A 25,018-nucleotide genomic window follows, 5' to 3' on the forward strand; every position below is an offset into this window, starting at 1 on the left:
AACCCACTCCAGTGTTCTTGCCTGGAGAATCCCAGGGATGGGGGAGCCTGGTGGGCTGCCGTCTATGGAGTCACACAGAGTCGGACACGACTGAAGCGACTTAGCAGCAGCAGCAGCAGCGGTAGTAGATACATAGAGATTGTATGTAGTGCTTTTGCCTTCACAAACAATATTATTCTGAATCTCCTTATACATGTACCTTTGAATACTTGGGCTTCCCAGGTGGTACAGTGGTAAAGAACCCAACTGCCAGTGCAGGAGATGCAGGTTCGATCCCTGGGTCAGGAAGATTCCCTGGAGGAGGAAATGGCAAAGTACTGAAACTGTTCCAATATTCTTGCTGGGATAATCCCATGGACAGAGGAGCCGGGAAGGCTACAGTCCCTGGAGTTGCGAAGAATCGGACACGACTGAGCACGTATATATAGCTATCTTGGATACTTAGGCAAGAGAATTTACAGCCTAAAAACTTTCAAGCAGAATCCCTGAGTGGAAGGGAATGTGCATTTGAAACGCTGATAAATGTTGCCAAACTGCCGTCCCCAGATGTTCCCGTTAATAGTCAACGGAAGAGACAATCTGGACATTTTAGGATTTCTTTGTAGAAAGTGCTGAGCTATGCTACCATAGAACTCGTTCTGCAAGCCTCAGCCTATTTGCAATCAGGATCCCAGCCATGCATGCAAATTCAGCTTTCTCTGAACTTTTGAGGTCTCCGATCAGTTTGCATAAGTGGTGCAGCTACACTGGAATGGTAGGGCCGTTGACACCACAGACCATTTGTGTTTTAGTTTTCTGGAGTGTAAATAGATATTAAAGGATTTTCATTCCAAACCTAGGGAATATTCTGCTGAGAAAGTAAACTAATGAGAAGGAGGGAACTGTGAAGGTTAAGTCTGAGCTGCTCTTGTCAGAAAGACAGACAGAAAGACACAGAGCAGAGGCAAGGTCAGGAAATTGAAGAAGTGGTCCCGTGACCACTCTGGTCTCCTGAAAGAAAGGGTTTGGTAGATGTTTGCCTGAAAGAGGAGGCAGCAGCAAGGCAGAGGGCAAGGGCAAAAAGCCCAGCTCCTTTGCTCTTTTCCTCTCATGTTCAAATACTGGGTTGGCCAGAAAGTTTGTTTGTGTTTTCCCATATCATCATACGGAAAAACTCAAAAAGAACTTTTGGGCCAACCCAATACTGCTCAGAAACATATACAGTCATTGTCATTACCATTTGATGCTTATATTTATGAATGCTCTTCTAAGTAGATTTGAGGTTTTTGTGCTTTTGTGATAAAATAACAGATAATCACATTTTCAAAGGTATAAAAAATTATAGCATTGGTAATTTAGTTTCATGTTTTATCAAATATCTTTTTTTTTAATGCAGTTAATAATAAACTAAGCCTTCTCATATACCATTAGTGTTATTGACTAAAAGGTAAAAATGGAAGTAAAAAGACTGAATTCAATTTTTTTTTGTTAAGAGAATGAATAAAAAACAATCAGCCTCATTAATATTTCAAGTAACAGACAATTGGAAATTTATTTCTGCTCTTATAAGTTTGGGACTAACAAATTCTTTTGCCAATGTGCTACTGATAAACGGAGGTAGAAAAGGTATGATACGCTCTAGAAAACAATTACACCTTCAGTGAAATGTGAAAAGAACAGCTCTCTTGTGGCCACTAAGGAAACCATACTTTGTAGTCATAAACAACAAAAATACAACAAAAATCTGGAGAGAGAGATATATATGCGTGTGTGTGTGTGTACATATTTTCTGTGCTTTGTTTCCTGAGAAATTGTACAACAGCAATGCGTCTTTAAATTAAAATTAAATCATAAAGTGTACATCAATTATCAGTCATCAAAAGTGTCCATTTAATACATTTGAGGCAGCACAAGAAACATGGAACAACAGACCTTTTCATTCGGTCTTATCTGCTTCTCGGAGAAGGCAATGGCACCCCACTCCAGTACTCTTGCCTGGAAAATCCCATGGATGGAGAAGTCTGGTGGGCTGCAGTCCATGGGGTCGCTATGAGTCAGACATGACTGAGCGACTTCACTTTCATTTCTCACTTTCATGCATTGGAGAAGGAAATGGCAACCCGCTCCAGTGTTCTTGCCTAGAGAATCCCAGGGATGGACGGGGGAGCCTGGTGGGCTGCTGTCTATGAGGTCGCACAGGGTCAGACACGACTGAAGCGACTTAGCAGCAGCAGCAGTGTCTGCTTTCACGATTCATCATGGATACTTGTGTTTTCCTCCTAATCCTGTTTTCTTGACTTTAACTTTGATTTAAGATCAGGTATTTGAAAATTTTGATTTGAGGTTTGTTTATGTATTGGGTTTTCTTCTTCCAGTGATATACAACATATTTCTAAAAGGCTTTTCAAGGAAACGGGAGTTGTCAGCGTTGATAAGTCCTGTTGCTCAGGCCTCTCAGATAACCCCTGTCTCCACCTCCATCTTTTCCCCCCAGGGCTGCCTGGGTTCAGGTCTCACCACTTCTCTGTGATGGTAATAGCCTCCCAAACCTGGGCCCCTGGGCTCCTGCCCTGACCTTCCTTCCATCCTCCCCACTCCTGCCAGTGGTATCTTCCTAAACCAAAAATCTCACTGTGCCACTCTCCTGCTGAAAAGCCTTAATTGGCTTTAATTAGCCTCTCACCACCTTCAGGATGAAATCCAAATTCCTGAGAAAACTCCACAAGCCCCTTCGTGACCAGGCTCAGGCCTGCCTCTCTGGATGCCAGCACTTGCTCCTCATTCACCGTCTGCCCAAGCTGAGACAGCCCACGCACGCCCTTTCACACGCGGGTAAAGCTCTGGGTGGTGGTGCTCTCACAGGACGGTCGTGCTTCTCGGGCCTTCGTGCCCATATGAATCTCCTGGGAACCTTGTTAAAATAAGATTTGCTGCAGGTCTTCTGCAGCAAAGTTCTACAGCAAACAGGATGAGGCCTGACGTTCTGCATTTTTATCAAGTTCTCAGGTCATGCTGAGGCTGCTCAAAACCCATGCTGACAACAAGGCTCTAAAAACATTAGTCATCCCTCCCTCTGTGCAAAAACTCCTCCCCTCCAGAGCTGGACTGCATGGAGCTCCCTCTGTCCTCAGTTTACATCCTGAGTATAGAACATGTATGACCTTCCACGTCTCATATTATCGTAATTACTCGGTTACGTGTCTTTGGGATAGGCCCGCAGTGACCCTCCCAGCCACGGTAACCAGTGGCCCAGAAAGTTGCTCAAGGGTCTATCAGGACCACAGACATAACAACTGCAGCACAGCAGTCAGTGCTGGATGAATGTAGAATCGTGGGAAAGTGACAGCTATAGAATGCAAACACCAAAGGCACCAGCCCAGACCAACCAATTCAGAATCTCTGGGAGTGGGCCCAAGGAATCAGTAGTTTTTCAAACTCTCCAGTGATTAAAACGTGAAGCCAGTGTTGACAGCCACTGACAGAGGATGTCACCTCACTGGATGCTTGAAATGCCCTACAGGGGCCTCCAAATGGGACCCTAGCCTCACCTTAAGCAGCCAACTAACTGACCTCTGAGTCTTATCCGTCATAGCCAAATACAAGCTAGCCAGGATGTTTTACCTTCTTCCTCATGCAGCAGGCACTCACGGTGCTACAACTGAGGATGTCTTTATTTCCCCCCACATCACTCAGTGTTCATCAAGTTCAGAGAGGTTTCCTTCAAAAGAAGGAAACTGACGTCATTTGCAACACGCAGTTCCAAATCCATCACATTCCCTTTTTCCTAAGTCTGCACAGCCTGCCTTGCTTTGCTTCTCCTCTGCCTGAACCCTCTCTGCATGAACCCCTCAGTCATGATGGTGAGCTCACGCCATCTGGGGGGGTCAGATGGGAACTTGATTGACGGGCAAGTCAGGTGGGGTCACATGGGTTGCGTCTGAAGGTAACATGGGGCATCTCAGGTGGGATTCAGTTACCTTTGTAAGCACAGACTGGCTCAGTGTTGGCAGTCATGTTGCTGCTGCTGCGGCTGCTAAGTCACTTCAGTCGCGTCCGACTCTGTGTGACCCCATAGACGGCAGCCCACCAGCCTCCCCCGCCCCTGGGATTCTCCAGGCAAGAACACTGGAGTGGGTTGCCATTTCCTTCTCCAATGCATGAAAGTGAAAAGTGAAAGTGAAGTCTCTCAGTCGTGTCCAACTCCTAGAGACCACATGGACTACAGTCTACCAGGCTCCTCCATCCATGGGATTATCCAGGCAAGAGTACTTGGTGGGGTGCCATTGTCATGCTACCAAATGTGAAAGGGCCCTCACGGCAGGGACCGCAGACATCTTAGTCAAATCTGGATCAGAGGTCCTCGGTTGTTCTTATGAAATATTTCAGGCCTTACAATGTTAAGTATAATACAATGAATACTTACATACGCAGTACACAAGAGAAACCAAGCTTAGCACATATAGTCACCCCACCTCGGGCACCCTTTCTGGTCCTTCTGCTCCCTTTCTGTCCTCAGAGGTAACTGTTAATCAAATTTCTTAAATTTGATGTTTGTGGTTCTCAGCCTAGTCTCATGTTTTATGTTCATTATTCTTGAGTATGTTTTTATTACACATACAGTTTTGTTTTTGCATGTCTTCAGTTATATAAATGACATCATACTCTATGTATTTCATGTGTTTTCAAACTTTATATATATATAAACGGTATCATATTACATGGGCTTCCCTGGTGGCTCAGACGGTAAAGAATCTGCCTGCAATGCGGGAGACAGGGGTTGGATCCCTGGGTCGGGAAGATCCCCTGGAGAAGGGAATAGCTACCCACTCCAGTATTGTTGCCTGGAGAATTCCATGGACAGAGGAGCTTGGTGGTCTACAGTCCATGGGGTCACAGAGAGTCAGACAGGACTGAGAGACTAATACACACACGTCATATTATGTATCCTTATGCAGGAATGGCAATGGCACCCCACTCCAGTACTCTTGCCTGGGAAATCCCATGGACGGAGGAGCCTGGTAGGCTGCAGTCCGTGGATGGGGTCGTAAAGAGTCGGACACGACTGAGCGACTTCACTTTGACTTCTCACTTTCATGCACTGGAGAAGGAAATGGCAACCCGCTCCAGTGTTCTTGCCTGGAGAATCCCAGGGACGGGGGAGCCTGGTGGGCTGCCATCTGTGGGGTCACACAGAGTCGGACATGACTGAAGCGACTTAGCAGCAGCAGCAGCAGCATGCAGGAATGTATGCAAATTATATTATTCAGATGTATTCATATTGATTAATGTAAACTTGCTACCTTTAAATTGCTGTACAGCATTCCATGGTAGGAGTATACTCCTATTAAGATTTACACTTTGCTGTTAATGAGCATCTGGGTTGTTTCCAATTTCTTACTGTCACAAACAGTGCAACAGGGAGCACTCCTATACATGTCTCCTGATACAAAACTGGACGAATATCTCTAGGATGTTTACGTAAGAGTGAGATTTCTGGGATTTAGGGAATGTACCTCTTCAACTTTTCTGCTGCTGCTGCTGCTAAGTCACTTCAGTCGTGTTCGACTCTGTGCGACCCCATAGACGGCTTTAGAGATTACCAAATAACACCTCAACCAGAACACATTTTGTCAACACTGATTTTGTTTAACATTTTAATTTTAACTGGTGTGTTATTCCCTAAATGTCCTGCAGGGGGCAGCATATCCTGATGATTCCTGTTGTTTCTGCAGCATTCCAGTTAGTGGGTCCCTTCCTTCAGTCCTTGAAATCCTTTGACCTTCTCTAAGTTAGTTACTCCTTAACCTGCTCTCTTATCTTCATCAGCTCCCTGGTGATATCTTACAAGTACAGACATATATAACACTATCTGAAACCCGAAAGCTTCCTCCCACCTTTCACTCCACATTCCGGCACCTATCTCTCTCCTAATAGGATGGGAGGGAAATAGAGACAACTCAGACTTGAATATAAATACTTGTTCCAGTTCAAAGTGGCATAAGAGAGGATGTGAGTAGACAGCAAAGTCTTCCAACCATTCTCCAGCAGCCGTATATAACCTAATTAGAAGGCACTGCACACTGTCAGAAACTGTTTATGTAAATTGGAAAATTACTGAGAAGTAGGGGAAAGTATTGCAAAGCAGCAGTGGCTTTGTCTTTCTTCTCCAATAGAAGATGTGTACTCCTTTGCCTTCTTAGTTACATCGTTCTTAGTTCCCAAAGGAAGAAAAAGAGTGTTCAGATTCAGTACATCTCCTCGAATGTCTCTCATTTGTACTGAGCTAGTCCTGCCACGTCCAGAGTTCATAGTGGGAACGCAGCCTTCAGAGATGCATTCCTTTCCACAAAGCAGATGTGAAATTGAGCTGTACTTAAAGATTGAAAATGGCTGCTTTAGGAGAGAGTTTATTATTAGAACTTTCAAAGTGGTCTGACTGTCACCCCTCTGCTGGGAGTATTTTTTTCTTCCTGTACCTGGATTTTTAAATTTCAATACTTTAAAATAATGAATGAATGAATGAATGATAAAATTGTATTACTGTTTTTAAGGGGGAAAGTAGGCAAATAAATATGGTTTGCTTTGGATTGGCTACGGTTTTGAGTTATTAAATCTTTTCCCCCTCCATTATCATAGATCAAAATTTCTCCAAATGGGATCTCTTTCAGCAAGATGTTATTAGATGTTCTGGGGAGTAAAATTTATGTCAGTAAAAATGTTGGGTTACAGAATGTTTTTTTAAAGGAAAATCAGGTTTCTCTAATGCAGAAATTTCTTAGAGTCATTTATTTGCTGATGTGTATTATAAATCTCTGGGTTTGCCTGGTGGCTCAGATGGTAAAGAACCTGCCTGCAATGTGGGGAAACCTGAGTTGGATCCCTGGGTTGGGAAGATCCCCTAGAGAGGGAAATGGCAACCCACTCCAGTATTCTTGCCTGGAGAATTCCATGGACAGAGGAGCCTGGTGGGCTACAGTCCATGGAGTTGCAAAGAGTAGGACATGACTGACCAACTAACACTCTCACACTTTATTATAAATCTCTAAGGCGAGACTGACAAAGGCTCTGCGTTTCTCAGTGGTCTGACTGCAGCTCCCTTTCTCATGAAACACGTGACAGGATTAGAATTCAGAAGACACACTTCGGAAGATGCAAGGATAGATATTCTAAGGTTGGCTACCCCATCATCCCAAATCACTGAAACCAGAAATTCATGAGACCCAATTGCCTGTTATCCTTGACTGACATTCTTTCACGATAGAATATGTCTTGACGTGTTGGTTGGCATACACATTGCTTCTGTGTTGAATGTATTGTGGAGATCGTTGAGGGCAGCCTAATTTTTGCTTCCTTGTCTGTGACTTTTGTTTTTTCCGCTTCAATGCCTGAGGAATGTCTGTGTTCTTGAATTTCAATTATTTGTTCAGGAATATGCTTGCAATGTTAAACATTCTGTTATCAATATGTCCGAGAATGTGGTATACACTTTCAATCTGTGGGTTTGTCTTCAGTGATACTTCCTTGTATGCTATTTGCAAATTCTTTTCCTGTTGCATTTACTGGAGGCTCTTTTTCAGGGATCCTCAATTATGTTAAGTGCTTTGGAACTCCGATCTATTACTTCTAATTCTTTTGCTCCCCTTGTATTTATTTATAAGCCTTTCTTCCAGGTCACTGATCTTTTTTGCAGCCATGTTTATTTCATTCCTTGTCATATCATCTTTATTTATTGTGTATAATACTGTTTTTGTCCTCAACCTTTGTAATTCTGTAGCTTTCCTGTTGCTCTATCATCCCATCTTTGAGTTCATATTTTTCTGAGTGCATGTTCTCATTAACTTGATTCATAGCACAAAGTCCTTCTGAGGAATTCTGTTTTGTGCTTTGGATTATGTTTTCTTTAAGAGTGGGGGTTTTATCATTCCTCTGCATGCCAGGTTCCTTTCTCTTAAGGGTTGATTAGTTTTGTTTGTTTTTATCTGGGAGCGTTGCCTTAGCACGTCTGGATATTTACTGCAGTTTTGTTCCCCCTATCTTGTTCTATCCAGAGCTTCTCTTTGTTCTGATCTAGAGTACATGACTTCTCCTTGACTCCGTTTCCATGGACTCTGATTTATTTCCCCACTGAGCTGTGGTTTGAGAACTTGGTTATTGAATACCACTCACTTTCCTGTAGACAGAAGGGAAAGGGAGGCCCTGTGAAAGCTGCATGGCATTTGTGTGAATTAGAACTCCTGGATTCTCCTCTCTCCTCTGGAATTTGATAGGAGTTTTGAACTGTTTGAACCCCTCTCTACAACCAGGACTCATATCCACCCTAAAGGGGAACACTGGGATTTTTTTTTTTTTCCCCACAATCATTTGACACATTGATTACATCTTCTCTGCCAGGCATTATTCTAATCCAGGCACTGGGAACAAGTGAGAGAAAAATTCTCTTTCTCTTGAGTTTATATTCGTTGTAGTATCTTGACTGATATAATGTGCTATCCAAAAGAACTTGCCCACTTCTGCCTAATAGCCATTCCCCTACCCCTCAGTCAAAAGAGGAGAAAAAAAAAGAATAGTAACTCAGCTCGACTTTCTCTAGATTTGAGGGCAATAATGAAGGCTTACGATTCATCGAATTTGCCAGTGAAGCTTCAGAGCGGCAGGGAGGTAGGTCAAGGTTAGGAGCTACCCTGCGTTGCTCCAGAATCTCTCTTTCCTTGGCCTGCATTTTGCAGGCGTGTGTACACACACACTTTGCTTTGTTTTCCGTGTCCATACTATTAGGTGGCGCTCCTCGCCCTAATTTGGCAGCTGGTTTATTTTGGGGAGGATGAAACTCGTGTTTCTTAGAGTTGAAACTCACTTTTTAAAAACCATTTATTTTTGGCTGTGTTGGGTCTTAGTCGTGGCTCATGGGCCCCGCCACTCTGCAGCATGTGGGATATTAGTTCCCCCGACCAGGGGTCGAACCTGCGTTCCCTGCACCACAAGGCAGGTTCTTAACCACTGGATCACCAGAGAAATCCATCCAGCATTCACTTTTTCAGTTGTGAGAGAAAGAAGGGATGATTCCATGCTCTGTTTTCACTCTATTGCATTCAGCTGGAGGCCTCAACTTTTTCTTTTTTACTCTAATTAAATACTCTACCTGTGATCTGCAAATATAAGATTGCCATGAATAGCTCCTTCCTCATAATCATCCAAGTATTTTAAGGCTCAGATAAAAACAACATCGAGCTGAAGTGGTTTGGTTGGGTGGTGCGCCAGCTCCTCTTCGCTGTAAAACATTCAAGGATTTGAACTTGAGTTAGTCTTACCCTGGACACTAAAAAATGGATTCCTTCATATCTAGGAAACACATTTGTCAGAAGAGTTCTTCAATTTCATACCTTATGCTCAAGATTTTTCTTGCACAATGCCATAAGAATCCAATCTCTCCTCTTAGTATATCAAACGCCTACACAAATCGTAGCAGACAGAGACAGGAAGTCAGAATAAACCTGTCTCTAGACTTCTACTAAGTATGGGCCCTGGGTCAGCATGAGAAAATTCAAGTGTCTAAAGCTATCTATTTGCCAAACCTAAATGAAGAAATAACCAAACATTTATGCTTTTTATTGTATACAGTAAGAGGTTGTGCATTACCTACAAATGTCTCCCAAATAAAACACTTAATTCAGACTATGGAGAAAATATTTGATAAATGCTGTACTTAGAATGGAATTTGAATGGCACTAGATTGCATCTTCTTGTGTCACTATCATGCCTCTAACGTAATTTCCCCCAACCAGAAATGTAATTCTCAGCCAGTTGCCTTGAAAGCTGGTTACCTTGGAGATGATTATCAGTATTATGATGACCTATTTAGGGGAATTTCTGCATTGCCAGAAAACAAATAACCATAGAGAGAGCCTTACAAAGGAATGATGCTCTTTTCCTGCAAGTGCCTTTACAAACAAATGTTGTAGATGTGAAATGATGTGGGCGGGTGTGTGTGTGGTGTGGATTTATCTGTAATAAGGATTTGCAAAGGTGTATGTGGAATGACAGTTGTCCTTAAGCACTTTAAGAGCAAAGAAGGAAGTAAACCCAACAGGAGGAATAAGCATATAGACATCTCCCCTCTTGCTACAATTTGAAATGCATGGACATGCTTCTATTGATTTCTCTGCAGTGTTATCATAGCTTCCACTTGCCCAGTTTCTTTTTCTTGCCTGGGCTCTGTTTTTTGAGGATTTTCTAGGGGTGCTGGAGTGTGGCTGACAGCTGGTTGGTAAGGATTGATTTTTACAAACTAGTTGATTGACCATTAATCAACTTCCCAAATAAACTTGATAGCTGTTGTTTTGATTTGCTCAGAAATATGCCACAAAATCCACGCTCTAAACTCTATTTGGTTTCCCATTTTTCCATGAAACTAATGTTTGTGATTATAGACTTTTTAAGTTTAAATGTTTTTCATTAATCATTGCACTGTCCATTAATGCTTCAGTTCAGTTCAGTCGCTCAGTCGTGTCTGACTTTTTGCGACCCCATGAATCACAGCATGCCAGGCCTCCCTGTCCATCACCAACTCCTGGAGTTCACTCAAACTCACATCCATCAGGTCAGTGATGCCATCCAGCCATCTCATCCTCTGTCGTCCCCTTCTCCTCCTGCCCCCAATCCCTCCCAGCATCAGAGTCTTTTCCAGTGAGTCAACTCTTCGCATGAGGTAGCCAAAGTACTGGAGTTTCAGCTTTAGCATCATTCCTTCCAAAGAACACCCAGCGCTGATCTCCTTTAGAATGGACTGGTTGGATCTCCCTGCAGTCCAAGGGACTCTCAAGAGTCTTCTCCAACACCACAGTTCAAAAGCATCAATTCTTCGGTGCTCAGCTTTCTTCACAGTCCAAATTTCACACCCATACAGGACCACTGGAAAAACCATAGCCTTGACTAGACGGACCATTGTTGGCAAAGTAATCTCTCTGCTTTTTAATATGCTATCTAGGTTGGTCAATGGCACCCCACTCCAGTACTCTTGCCTGGAAAATCCCTTGGACGAGGAGCCTGGTAGGCTTCAGTCCATGGGGTCGCTAGGAGTCGGACACGACTGAGCGACTTCACTTTGACTTTTCACTTTCATACATTGGAGGAGGAAATGGCAACCCACTCCAGTGTTCTTGCCTGGAGAATCCCAGGGACAGAGGAGCCTGGTGGGCTGCCGTCTATGGGGTCGCACAGAGTCGGACACGACTGAAGCGACTTAGCAGCAGCAGCAGGTTGGTCATAACTTTCCTTCCAAGGTGTAAGCGTCTTTTAATTTCATGGCTGCAGTGACCATCTGCAGTGATTTTGGAGCCCAGAAAAATAAAGTCTGACACTGTTTCCACTCTTTCCCCATCTATTTCCCATGAAGTGATGGGACCAGATGCCATGATCTTTGTTTTCTGAATGTTGAGCTTTAAGCCAACTTTTTCACTCTCCTCTTTCACTTTCATCAAGAGGCTTTTTAGTTCCTCTTCACTTTCTGCCATAAGGGTGGTGTCATCTGCATATCTGAGGTTATTGATATTTCTCCCAGCAATCTTGATTCCAGCTTGTGTTTCTTCCAGCCCAGCGTTTCTCATGATGTACTCTGCATAGAAGTTAAATAAGCAGGGTGACAGTATACAGCCTTGATGGACTCCTTTTCCTATTTGGAACCAGCCTGTTGTTCCATGTCCAGTTTTAACTGTTGCCTCATGACCTGCATATAGGTTTCTTAAGAAGCAGGTCAGGTGGTCTGGTATTCCCATCTCTTTCAGAATTTCCCACAGTTTATTGTGATCCACACAGTCAAAGGCTTTGGCATAGTCAATAAAGCAGAAATAGATGTTTTTCTGGAACTCTCTTGCTTTTTCCATGATCCAGCGGATGTTGGCAATTTGATCTCTGGTTCCTCTGCCTACCTGTCCATTAATGCCTTTTTTTGATAAATTTCTCATACTACTTTAATATGGACCTTAAAAATTCCAGTGATAAATATTAAACCTTTCAAAGATGCAGGGAAAAAACAGCATAACATAAACCAAGCATTATCAAAGACAGGACCAGTAGACCTAAATTTCCAAATTTAATATTTGTTCTTATGTTTTCAGGTGAAAACTCTCATTCATTGTAACTTCCTCCAAGGTGATAGCAATGTGTCCATATTTCTCACCATCTTTTCAGATCATCTTGCCAAGCACTGGACACATAACAAATGTTCAGTAAGCCTCACTCATCCTGTAATTTGCCCTCTAAGAATGTCCAAAACCTTTTTACACTCCAACTCAGTTTTCATCTGTTCATGTTCAGAATGGCCTTCAGCAAGATTACATAGGAATCTCGCTTTTTTAAAGCAATATGCAGTGAGTCTGTTTTCAGAAAAGATCTTGAGTCAAGGTCAGTTAACTCATTCAGGCCTCATTTTCAATTTCTGTACATAGACTCATCCTTAGCCTGAAGTCACATCACCCTGAATGGAAGGCAAATATTAAATTCATATAAGTTACCTAACTAAATTCTTTGGACTGTTCTGACTGCCACGTTGAAAATACCAACGTGACAACATTTTCTTTCATTTGACTAAATCTAACTCTCTTTCAATATTTTTAAGAGGTAAATACACTGATATTTTAATGAATAATTCCTTAGCTAAATTTTAACTCCTAAAGTCTAGCATTATGTATTCAAGTTGATCTTGTAAGACTTCTCTCCATCTAACAGTTGTTAGGAATGGTTTTACCTAAAAAGCATTAATGTTACTCATTGGCAGATGGCCTATGACTCATTTATGCCATGTCCTAAAAGAGGTATCAAAAACACAGAGAAATTTTCCATTTAAATCAGAGCCCATAAATGATCTTAGAACATAACGTCTGCCCTCTTATTCATGTATTCAACAAAGATATTTAACTGTCCCTTTAAAATGGTCTTCAGACGAAGTAACAAGTTGGGAGTTGTTGGAAGTATCTGCATACCCTGCGCTGGTGGGTAAGGATTAACCCTTTTGAAACTAAGCTTGTATCCAAAGCATCCAAATATTTTCAAGATTCAAGAGCAGACCTCTCACTCTGGTCGACAATTCCACTAAATTAATTCACTTTGCATTCCCTTGGATGCACTTTCAAGGCAAATCACAAACTTCCTTTAGAATATTCGCTCTCTAATCTTCACTCCTAGAGATGACAGTTCTTAGCATTTAACCCTCATCATCCTTCCCCCCCTGACACCAAACTGGGAGGAATGAGAACAGCATGTTCTAACCTCATCCATACCACAGGTGGTCATCCAAGGGAAAAACCGTATTTCACCGCCTTTTGCTAGATAAACTTGCTTTACAAACAGGGTATAACCTTCTGAAGAATGATATGGAATAGCTTTCTCCAAAAAGAGTTCATGACTTTATACCCTCTGCTCTAAGAAAGCTCATGCCCAGAATGCCGGTGATCCAAGGCAAATTGTGAGATTAGCTCACTACAGGTATTTCAGCTGTCAAATTCTATCCAGTCTGGAACAGCACCTGGGAGAGTATTTCTGATGAGAAACTCAGGGGAAAGGCTGTTGGATAAATCGACTGTTTTCACCAAGTCTCATTTGCCATCCTTTTCATGGATGATAGTCATCCTTGATGAGGATTATAAAAGGAGAATGCTTTGAATGCTTTGAAATGGAGAGTCAAAGAGTTCCTGTGAAGACATGATCTAGAGCTGAGCTTACAGAGATATAGGGTAGGGGCATGAAGAGGAGGCATGCGGTCCCAAAAGTGCATGAAACACAGCGTATTCAAGATGCAGAAAGGGCCGTGTGGCTGGAACAGCAGGTGTGGGGGGTGGTATCCTGAGACATGAAAATGGAGGGGTAGAGATTAGCCAGATCATTCAGGGCCTGTTAGTCTAGTTAAGACATGTGAACATGTAAGTTACACTATAATACTGGATTTAAAACCATATAAGGAGTTAGGTCGTGTTTTAATCGTCCTTCCTTATACAATGTATGGAGTCTAAAACTGATGGAGTTTATGAATGCTAGATTAGGATGAATGTTTAAAGCCACAGGGTTTCTATGATCACTAATATCAGGGTTTCTATGATCACTAATATTAAGTGTCTGACCATGGTCCCATCACTTAGTTTCAGGTTCCTTGGCTGTAAAATGGAGGCGATGAAACATCTCTCAGGATGGTCACAGAGAATAAATGAGCTTTTTTATGTAAAATATAAAGAGTGAATAGTATAGTGCCTAAGAGCTTTTTAAGAATTGGAAAGAATATGCAACACAGACCTTAGATGTGGGCAAGAAGGAACCTTATCCTGGAACCCAGAGTTTAGAGGACCCACTCTGGTCCTCCTCTCCCTACACTTCCAGGGAATAGAGTCCCTAAGGACTTCTCTGGTGGTCCAGTGGTTAAGAATCCACCTGCCAATGCAGGGGACACAGGTTCATTCCCTGGTTTGGGAAGATCCTGCAAACCATGGGGCAGCTAAGCCCATGAGCCACAACTACTGAGCCCCTGTGCCCAGAGCCTGTGCTCCACAGCGAGAAGCCCACTAAGCATGACAGAGCAGAGCCCCTGCCCACAGAAGCCAGGGAGAGCACGTATAGCAGCAGAGAACCAGCGCAGCCCCAAAAGGTCCTCAAGAGCAACAGAACATGTGCCCCTCAGGGTGCAGCCAGCGCTCTGCTGTGGACCAGGCTCTGGGTGCCACCTGAAGGCAGGTACACGCCCCATGGCTGAGGAGCAGCCTTCGGGGGCTGCTGACACCGGGACATGCAGGCTGGGGTGTCCTCATAAGTATATGTGAAACTTCTTAGAGTGTCCGTGGGAGTTTAGTGAGGGGAAAAGAGGACTGTTTCCACTGCTGAGCCCCAGGGTTCAGAATTCTTGATTTAAAGCTGGATTGCTTGGTTATTATCAACATTTATTTGTCAATATATGAGAATAGAAACTACTTATTTTAACAGTTTGCATCTTAGTTTACAACATTTGGGCTTCCCTGCTGACTCAGACGGTAACGAATCTACCTGCAAAGCAAGAGACCCTGGTTCAATCCCTGAGTCGGGAAGATCCCCTCGAGAAGGGAGTGGCAACCCACTCCAGTATTCTTGCCTGGAGAATCCCATGGAGAGAGGAGCCTGGCAGACTACAGCCTATGGCATCACAAAGAATCAGACACAACTAAGCGACTAACACTTTCACTTCACTTCACAACATGTAACACTTTAGATACTCGGTATCTGCACTTGTGTTTGTAGTTTTAACCTCAACCCTGCAAATGTTACAAGCAGGTATATATATGTATCCTGCTATTTGTAGAATTCTGCATATCATACAAAATTCCATTTCATTTAAACCATCTTAAGATGTATGGATTGCCTGTTTATGAAAATCACATTAGGGTAACCATGAAATTCCACTGTGCTCAGAAAGACTAGAAAAGGCCAAGGAAAAAAATAAGTTCAAAGAAAGGCACTCCATCTAGTGCCTTTTTGCTTCTCTACATGAGCATAAACACCATCCAAATACCACCGTATTGGCGTTTTGTGAAATTGTACATCTATATGCGGAGGCGGAAGGAAAAGAGGACATAAGAGCTGCTGATTTTTAGGACTAAAGGTGGCTTCTCTCTTTATGACACTTGTTTGGATGCCCTGAGTGTAGAGCTTTGAATTCAAACCAAGCGTTTTCAACCAAGTGAAGGATGTCCATCTGCTCTGAACTCCTCTCACAGTCATCGCCATACGAATCATTTAGCAAGAAAACATATACCGTCTTACACTATCTCTCCTACTACAGAAGCTATGAGTTGATTTAAACTCTTCAGGAATTTCTGCCTTCCCTTTCTAACTAACTGTGAGCTCTTTGAAGGACTAACTGGGTTCTATAGTTTTCTGTATGCGCACACCCTGTTCCCTGAGAGTTGCTCAACAGGTGTTTATACCTCACTGACTGATGCAATCATTTAGCAAATGTTACTGGATTCTTACCATGTGCCAGGCTCCGTGCCAGGCAGGAGAGTACAGGATTGAACAGGACACTGGCTAAAAGATGAGTGCCTGGTACACTAGTGGGCTCAGTAAGTGAGAAACTGAGCAGCTGAGTGAATAAATGAACAGATAAATGAATAAGTGAATGAATTCGATACCACAGAGCTAAGGAATAATGTCAAGAAAAAAACCAAAATAACCACTTATGTTAAACCGAAAGTCATCAAAGTGAAAGATGTCAGCCTACAGAATATCTGTGATTCAAGAAAATGGAAAATGTGGGGAAAATAGTCACCCTAACATTTATACCTCTGGGCCATCTCTGTGGCCATTTAGTGTATGGCTCTGGAATCTTGAAAAGAATTAAACCAACCCACAGAAACCAAACTTTCTGTATTAAGAATCTGACTAACTCAAAGGCCCCAACTCTAATTTTTCCACGATTAGGGATGAAGTATCCTAGATGATGTCAATTCCAAAGAACTCAGTGTGTACAATAACATTATAATGAGTTTTTACTGAGATCTGAAATACTGAGATGCAGTGATTGACTTTAATCACAAATTTGCTTCATAAAAAGCAGTAAAAATCACCACAGAATTATATTACTCCATGTCATTTTCGTATATGCAATATAATATTGAAGTCATAGTTTATTTTTATTTTCTTCCTACAATATTGTAAGAAAACCAGATTACCAACATAGAAGTTGATCTCTCTTGCAAAGCTACTTATCTTCTTGACGTGCAAAGCACCCGCTTATTTCAAACAGTGTCACAGCTTTAGAAAACAGAACCATATTTGGCCATCAATGAACCAAAATGAAATATCTCTCTGGAAGGATAAAGGAAATCAACATTCATACAAAGAAACTTAATAACGAGAGCTAACCAGGGTGCTCAAAGTTTTGTGTCTTTTAAAACTAGGGCATGCGTTATTCATACAGTAAAATCTTCAAACAGTGGTGGAAAGCATGAGTTATCAACAATATTATGAGTCTTTAAAAACAGTATCTCTTTCTCTAGAAGAGATGAAAGAAAGCCACCTTGTTCATCCAGGCCCACAGGCTAACAATGTCACTTAAAAGCAGGAGGGAGCAGGAAGGAGAAAGAAACCTTATAGAGATCATGAATGCATTTCCTTTTTCAAGCAGAAAAAGAAGCGGTGAGGCAGCTTCCAGTGAAGAAAACATAGGGACCATGCCTCCACTCCCTCGGAGATAGACCCAGGCCCTTGACAGGTTCTGGAAGTAGTTCAAAGTGAGGCCACGGAGAGAAATTCCTCCACTCTCCATGGGAACATTTCCAAGTCTCTCCCTCCATTATCCCAGACAGTCTCGATCCATAAACCTTCTAATGTTTGGACAACAGAATGTCTAGAAGACACGTAGATATTTTAAAGCAAGTGCATGCAAGGAATGGGGAGTTAATGAGGGTGAAATCCATTCCAACTGAGCCATCTGAGAACTGGGTGAGCCTCACGTGGTCCTGCCACAGAGCACAGCCCTGCTGCCACAGCACGTGTAAGAGCAGCTCTGTTCTCTCATTGTTTGTATTTTGAACTCAGGCTGAGCCTGGAGAATCCATGGAGGGAGGAGCCTGGTAGGCTACAGTCCATGGGGTCCCAAAGAGTTGGACACGACTGAGCTACCTGGAAACCTTCTCTATGTGTTAAGGAGTAGCATCCATTTATTGTCATATCATAATACATGTGCTTAAAAATCTTAGCAATGTTATCCAGTAACAGTGTTACCAATGTTATTTCATCTAGTAGAAATGTCTAATAATTGTAAAAAGAAAGGAAAGGAAGGAAGGAGAAAAAAAAAAAAGTATCTTACTAGTGATCTTTCATCTGGCATAAATAAGAGGCTAAGCCCAAATGTCAAAAAAAAAAAAAGGCAAGTCAAATTTGCTGTTTGCAATTTTGTTTGTTTTGCCGAATCCTTTGGCTGTTTTTGTTTTTTGAACCGGCTCATAAAGTTAATACTTGGTCATTCCATGAAACTCTCTGTAGTCATCCAGAAAGAATCGAACATAATTACTACCATTCCTATTCTCATGTGTTTGCCCTTCCCGAAAGATTTTCCAAAGTTCAGGAAGAAGAGTGTTGAATTATAGATGAAGAATTTTACCTTCAGCACTGAACAGGAAAGATTTGAGTTTTGCAAACACAGTGAAGCCCTTGCTCCACCAAGGGTGGACCTGACCCTCACACTGTTCTCTTACGCCCGTAAGCACGCCGTGTCCGGGAAATCTTCCTTCCCTAGGTCCTGTTCCATAGGTCTCGCACATGCATTCCTACACCTTTAGTCAAGAAGCTGGCAGTCACACACAGTCCATTCTGGCAACAACAGAAGTGATTGTTGGAATTCAGAGGCTTCCTCTTTCACAACCAGAAATGCTTTCCATTGAATTCACAACAACAGCATTTTGCACTTATGTTTTTTTCTCCTCAGAGCACTCTGCCACCGTTAATGAACTAAACCAGCCTTTGCCATTTTATGATGTCTCACTAAAATGAGGCTGCTTTCCTTTGTGGCAGTCACTTATGTAATGTTGTATTCTTCTAGCAAACACTGCACTTAACTAATGTAAATTCATTTTTAAATTGTAGGCTCAGAAGGAAAATTTTCCCAGAATATATTTTTAATGCTGCATCCTTACTATACCATTACAGGGAGCATTTTAAACTATAAAGCCATCTAAATTCTTCCGTGTAGTCTTCTCTAAGTACTTGTAAATTATTTATAAAGACCTCCCTCAAGTAAATGTGTTGTAACTGCCAGTGATGGGAATGGAAATTGTCTGTTCTGTGAACCCTATTACTATTTAATTATTTGTATACTGCTTAATGATTGGCTTACTGATAAAAGACTCCATCAGCGTACAAGAAAAAGCTGCCGTTGGCAGAGAAACTCTAAATCCTAAATCTGCCATGTTTTAACTCTGCTGTCTCTGATACTGCTGGACTACTTTATTTTTTTAATACAATGATAATTAGATTTATCTGTCTATTGTAAGACACACAAACATGTACTTTTCTGCCTTCCTCTAGGGGAAAATAAAATAAGCTTCATGTCATGGACCACTTTATACAAGTGCTTAATGGGCTCATTCCTAGGAGTTTGATCTCAAGTGGGAAGGGGTATCTCTCTGAAAATAAGCATATGCACACTTTCAAGTTTAGACACAGATGGAATCCTCAAGACCCTAGGAAAAACTCAATAAACGTTGGTTGGTTGCCTCCAATTTCTCTTCTCGTCATTCTTGGTAAGAGCCTTCTAACTCCTGTTTGAGGAACCACCATATTCTTCTATACTTAACGCTGGGCTTAGACTAGAGTTGCACCTACCCCCAACACCAAAGGTAGGATACCTGGACCTCTTGATTGGTTTGGGGATAGACAGATGCTCAGGACCAAGCTAGCCTAGCTCATCACACTGTGATATGTTCACCACAGGGGTTAACATAGGGTCATCTGTATTTGTCCAATCAGAGTGAACTTGGGGCTTTTCCTGGAAATTCTGATGCAGACTCTTCCCCTCGGATGGTGTCGTGTGGTGGTATGAGACTTGAAGCTGGTACAGTCATTTATACCCTTAAGAGAAGAGCCTAGGGTACCTCGAGGAGGCCCACGTGGAACTCTCAGAGGAGTCTGTAGAAAACGGTAGAGACACAAGCGAACCAGGGACCCTGATCCTGCTGGAGTCAGGAGCATTAAGCAGGGAGCAGATGGAACTGCTGTACCAAAGGGATCCCACCACACAGGGCCTCCAAACGATGGGACTGTTCTTTGAAGCTCCTCATCACCCTCATGTCCACAGTTGGGTGGGTGGGTGAGATTAGTGGGCAGATCTGGGCTGTGAGGTCACTTAGGGGCCCAAGATCTTCCTATCTTGTCCTGTCCCCCAACCGCCTACTGTCTTTACATTGCAAGGTAAAAGCGAGGTCACTGCCCTCCTGTCACACCCATGTTCCAGATGCAAGAAAAAAAAAAAGAAAAGTAGAGGGCATGAACCTTATGTTAAAGCCCGCCAGGCTCCTCTGTCCATGGAATTCTCCAGGAAAAACTACTGGAGTGGGTTGCCTATTCCTGCTCCAGGGGGTCTTCCCTCCCACATTGCAGGCAGATTCTTTACCATCTGAACCACCAGGGAAGCCCTACTTTAAGGCAGGGTTTATCAATTTTAGCCCTAATGATATTTAGGAGGTTGTGATTCTTTACTGTTAAGAGCTGTTCTGTACATTGTAGGATGTTTAGCAGAATCCCTGACCTTGACCCACCCACTTGGGGGATGCCTGTATCGTCCCCCAAGTTATGAGAATCTAAAGTGTCTCCATTTTTGCAAAATGTTGTAAATTCATCCTCCAGACATTTTGCAAAATGTCTGGAGGATGAAATAGCTCCCCACTGAGAGCCACTGTTTCAAAGATATGCTATGGAGTTGAGATATATCACTTCCATTCACCTTCCAATAGCCAAAAGTTAGTTAGGTGGACCATACTGTGTTGTAAGAGAGGCTGGGAGAAATATTTCTAGCTGGGTGAAATGGTGCCTTAGTAAAATTAAGAGTTTATTGATGAAAAAGGAGTTATTGATGAAAGAGTTGGAGAAGGCAATGGCACCCTACTCCAGTACTCTTGACTGGAAAATCCCATGGACGGAGGAGCCTGGTAGGCTGAAGTCCATGGGGTCACACAGAGTCGGACATGACTGAGTGACTTCACCTTCACTTTTCACTTTCATGCATTGGAGAAGGAAATGGCAACCCACTCCAGTGTTCTTGCCTGGAGAATCCCAGGGATGGGGAAGCCTGGTGGGCTGCTGTCTATGGGGTCACACAGAGTTGGACACGACTGAAGTGACTTAGCAGCAGCAGCAGCAGATGAAAGAGTTATTGATGAAAAAGGAAGCAGAGGGAGTTCCCTGGCAGTCCAGTGGTTAGGACCATGCTTTCACTGCTATGGGCATGGGTTCAACCCCTGGTTGGGGAACTAACATCCCACAAGCCACATCACATGACCAAAAATAAATAAATAAACTTCATACATCTGTTTTAAAAAATGCAAAGTAAAAAAAAATTAGACAGTGGGATGAATGGAGAGAGTAAACATATATGCTGCTGCTGCTGCTAAGTCGCTTCAGTCATGTCCGACTCTGTGCGACTCCATAGACGGCAGCCCACTAGGCTCCCCCGTCCCTGGGAGTCTCCAGGCAAGAACACTGGAGTGGGTTGCCATTGCCTTCTCCAAACATATACAGTACCATATGTAAAATAGATTGCCAATGGGAGCTTGCTCTATGACCCAGGGAACTCAATCCAGGGCTCTGTGACCACCTAGAGGTGCGGGATCAGGAGGGAGGGGACATACATGTACCTATGGCTGATTCTAGAGGGAGGGGACATACACGTGATTCATGTTGCTGTATGGCAGAAATGAACACAATATTGTAAAGCAATTGTCCTTCAATTAAAAATAACTTTTTTAATTTAAAAAACTTAAAGAAGGGGGAAAAGGATTTAGGGGACAATTAATCTTTGCCACACAGTCTTACTTTTGGACTTTTCCATCATATAAGTCAATAAGCTACCTTTACAGTTTACACCATTTTGAAATGAGTTTTCAGTCACTTGAAATTTGAGACCGTACTTGATAAATGTGCTACTTTCCTCTTCCAACATTGTGCGTTGAAATGTACTGAGCATTATCCACAGCAGAGGAAAAAGATAAAAGGAATGATACCTATAGTTACTGAGAAGCTGGGTACTGGCTCAGAAGGGATTGAACAAAACAGCTGAAATGAGGGTATTTCTTATCAAGTCTCTGGTTGAAATGGAAAGGCCGTGGTTACAAGGGCCCACAGTCGCTGTAGTCGTTAAGAAAGAAGACAGTATAATTATGCAAAATTGTCAAGATGAGAACTGCAGGCGTCTTGCATTATTCCGCTTTGAACTGCTGCTTTCCAGTTCTCATTGTAAATGCAAAAAGCTTTTAGTGGCTCCTTTATATCTCACACAAAAGGATCATTGCTTACAGCCAGCTGTTTTCCAATTGTATTTCTATGAAGTTAGCATAATTTGACATTAGAACTGCCTGAAGGAAGAAGGGGGTGACCATGTTCATGGGCATTCGAGTATGGAGTAGTAATGGAAAGAGCCCCCTTCTTACAAGGAGACAGTCTCCTCAAAGTTCATCCTGAAGCCAGTAGTTCTGAATTCAAAACACATTTCCCCACAAAAACACTGTTTTTGTGTTACTGGGTTACTACAGAAGTCCTCCAATATCGAAAAGAAAGAGATGCATGCTTTGCAGCAGTACAAAAGAAAATGCTGCCAGGCAAAGAAAGGTTTATCTGAAGGTTCTGACTGAGAAAATCATCAATAAAATCTTCAGGGAAGAGGTGACTTTTAAATCACATTTACAAGGGGAAGAGAAAGAAAGGGCATTCCAGGTTGAAGGACCGGCAGTTCAAAGACAGAGCATTTTCAATTCTCTGTGGCAAAGAGTAAGTATCGACCAGGAGAGCAGCACAGGGTTTATGGAAGTCAGGATGGGGCTGTGAATGCCACGATCGAGTTTGGAATTCGTTTTACATTGCTGCTGCTGTTGTTGAGTTGCTCAGTCGTGTCCAACTCTTTGTGACCCCACGGACTGCAACACGCCAGGTCTCCCTGTCCTTTATTATCTCCTGGAGCTTGCTCAAACTCACGTCCATTGAGTCGGTGATGCCATCCAACCATCTCATCCTCTGTCATCCCCTTCTCCTCCTGCCTTCTATCTTTCACATGGAAAGATATTCTATCTTTAATGACTTTTTTACACTGGCAAGTCATTAAAGGGTTTTAATGAGAATCATTAAAATGGGATCAAATGCCCTTTTAACAATTATAGGAAGACTGGTCTGACATTGAAGGTACAGTAGCAAGAGAGATTAGATTTCTTACCTTTAGAGTATGGCAACATTTAGAAAGACAGAACCAACGAGAGTGACCAGATGAAGGCAAACGGGCAGCACCCAGTGGCCCAGCGTTCATGGGAGATGGAGAAGGGATCAAAGATGGCTCCAGATCAGGCTGGACTCCTGACGAAAGAACAGGCCTACAGGGAGGTGAGGAGATCAGTAGGTGTCTGTCCCAAGGATCACAGAGCTGAGGTAGTTATAGTTATGACCTATAGTACAGTGTGTGGGCTGCCCTTATGTTTCTGCAAAGTTTATCCAAGTTGTGTCCCTGTAATTGAAGGAAAACAATTTACTGAATTTTATACTGAGTTTCAAAGTCTTCCTCCAAGGTTACTCTCTATCCTTTTTTGGGAATGTATCTCCACATGTTGAAACTGTGCCAGGGACACCAGTGTTGGTGAAAACATTGCATTCCAGTGCCAGACTCTGTGGCCAGAAGCTCTGTTTTACTGAGGTAGCAGTAATATTGAAAGCATAAGGTTGGACTGCAGGGTGTCTGAGCAAAGGAATACAGAGAAAAAGCCTATGAAATGTGTGCTAAAATAATATCAAATGTGAATGAAACAAAAACATTTGTCCTTGAGAATCTTGGGGCAGATGAAGGGACAGGAGAAAATAAAGAAGGATCAGTAATGCTGGAGAAAAAGCAGAGGGAACCCAGGGAGAGTTTAGTGGGAAGACTGTCATTTTAGTTTGGAGAGAGACAGAAGATAGATGGATGGATGGATGGATAGTGAGTAGGTAGGTGGATAGGTAGGTAGGGCTGCTATGACAGAATACTACCGACTTGGTGGCTTAAACCACAGACATTCATTACTCACAGTCCTAGACACTTAAAGTGAGAGATCAGCGTGGTCAGGGTCTTAGGAAAGGCTCTCTTCCTGGTTAACAACTGCCCCCTCACTCTATCTTCATGTGGCATAGAGAAAGATCATGACTCTTCTTATAAGGCTCCACCCGCAAGACCTAACTACTTCCCAAAGACCCCACCTCTTAATACCATCACACTTAGGGGTTAGGATTTTAACATATAAATCTGGGGAGCACACACATTTAGTCCACAACAATGCCAGCTAAGGCGGTATCGAGAATTACCTGGCAGAGTGAGGGCTTCTAGAGTTTCTTCTGATTGCCATACCCAACCTCCCTATTTTCATCCCTTCCATAGACAAAGCCATCAAATCAACCAAGCCTTTGTAAAGCAAGGTGGATGGTAGGGAAATCTGGAACACAAGGAAATAGGGCCGTCCATGTGTCAACACTCTTCTTACTCCCTGAGCAAAAGAGGATGGCAGATTCAGTGTGTCCAGGGTGGATCAGATGGAGATGAGTGGGATGGGAGGCGAAGTCTGAAGGACTATGTGTAGTGGTAACTCACTTCACCTAGAGCTAAATATTGGAGCATCAGGGCCAGATCAGACTACTAGGAATTGGTTGTTGGAATAAACCCTTCAGAAAGGAGACTCCTACCATTTAATGTGAAAATATATGTGAGAAGTCTTCCGCTCAAAATTAACACCTGAATAGGAACCATGAAAGACAAAGATTGGCCCCAGACCATAGGCTGTCTGCCCCACGAATCATATGAGAAGAGGCTTCCCAACTGGCAGAGAATGACCCTCCCACCTTCGGAGTTGCTCATAAGCTGAAACTGACCGAGTAATCACCTAACCAATCAAAGGAGGTCTTCATCCTCATCCCTGAAAATGGAAATGAGACACGAGCATTCATCTGGTCACCGTCCTGGGATCCTCAACACTCCTTTCACCTGGCAGAGTCAGTACTTGCAAGCCTCCCGTCTACAAGGTGAGGTACAATAAGTGTCTTAGCAAATCCTCTCACTGAAACTTTAACATGATTTCCTATCCTTCGCTCTAGATTGGAAAGAGTGGAAAAAAGAATGCAGGAGTTTTGAGACTAGGTGGAAGCAGAAGAAAGAAATCAGACTATATTTTTTTCTCACAATGAAAAGCAATTCACAGAAAAATTATGAGTGGAGGTATAGACACTACCTCTCTCCAACAACCAATGGATATTACCGTATTTCCAACAACAAATCTCAAAGCTGAGGGCCTCCTTTTCTCTGTTTCCT

The 25,018-nt window shown here is 42.7% G+C and overlaps 1 protein-coding gene and 1 long non-coding RNA gene across 9 annotated transcripts in view; one reads left to right on the plus strand and one right to left on the minus strand.

The window, feature by feature from the left end:
* The window catches only part of LOC133247153 (uncharacterized), a 40,044-nt gene extending 16,693 nt beyond the window's left edge, over positions 1–23,351 (minus strand). Inside the window, exons 1-2 of the long non-coding RNA XR_009736280.1 lie at positions 22,910–23,351; positions 200–294 (exon numbers count right to left, since the gene is read on the minus strand). This is a non-coding gene — a long non-coding RNA (uncharacterized LOC133247153). The remainder of the gene's footprint in view (positions 1–199; positions 295–22,909) is intronic.
* The window catches only part of SYT1 (synaptotagmin 1), a 608,049-nt gene that overhangs the window by 565,187 nt on the left and 17,844 nt on the right, over positions 1–25,018 (plus strand). The gene's annotated exons all lie outside the window — the stretch shown is intronic.

Source organism: Bos javanicus, chromosome 5 (assembly GCF_032452875.1).
Source record: "Bos javanicus breed banteng chromosome 5, ARS-OSU_banteng_1.0, whole genome shotgun sequence".
Lineage (NCBI taxonomy): Eukaryota > Metazoa > Chordata > Mammalia > Artiodactyla > Bovidae > Bos > Bos javanicus.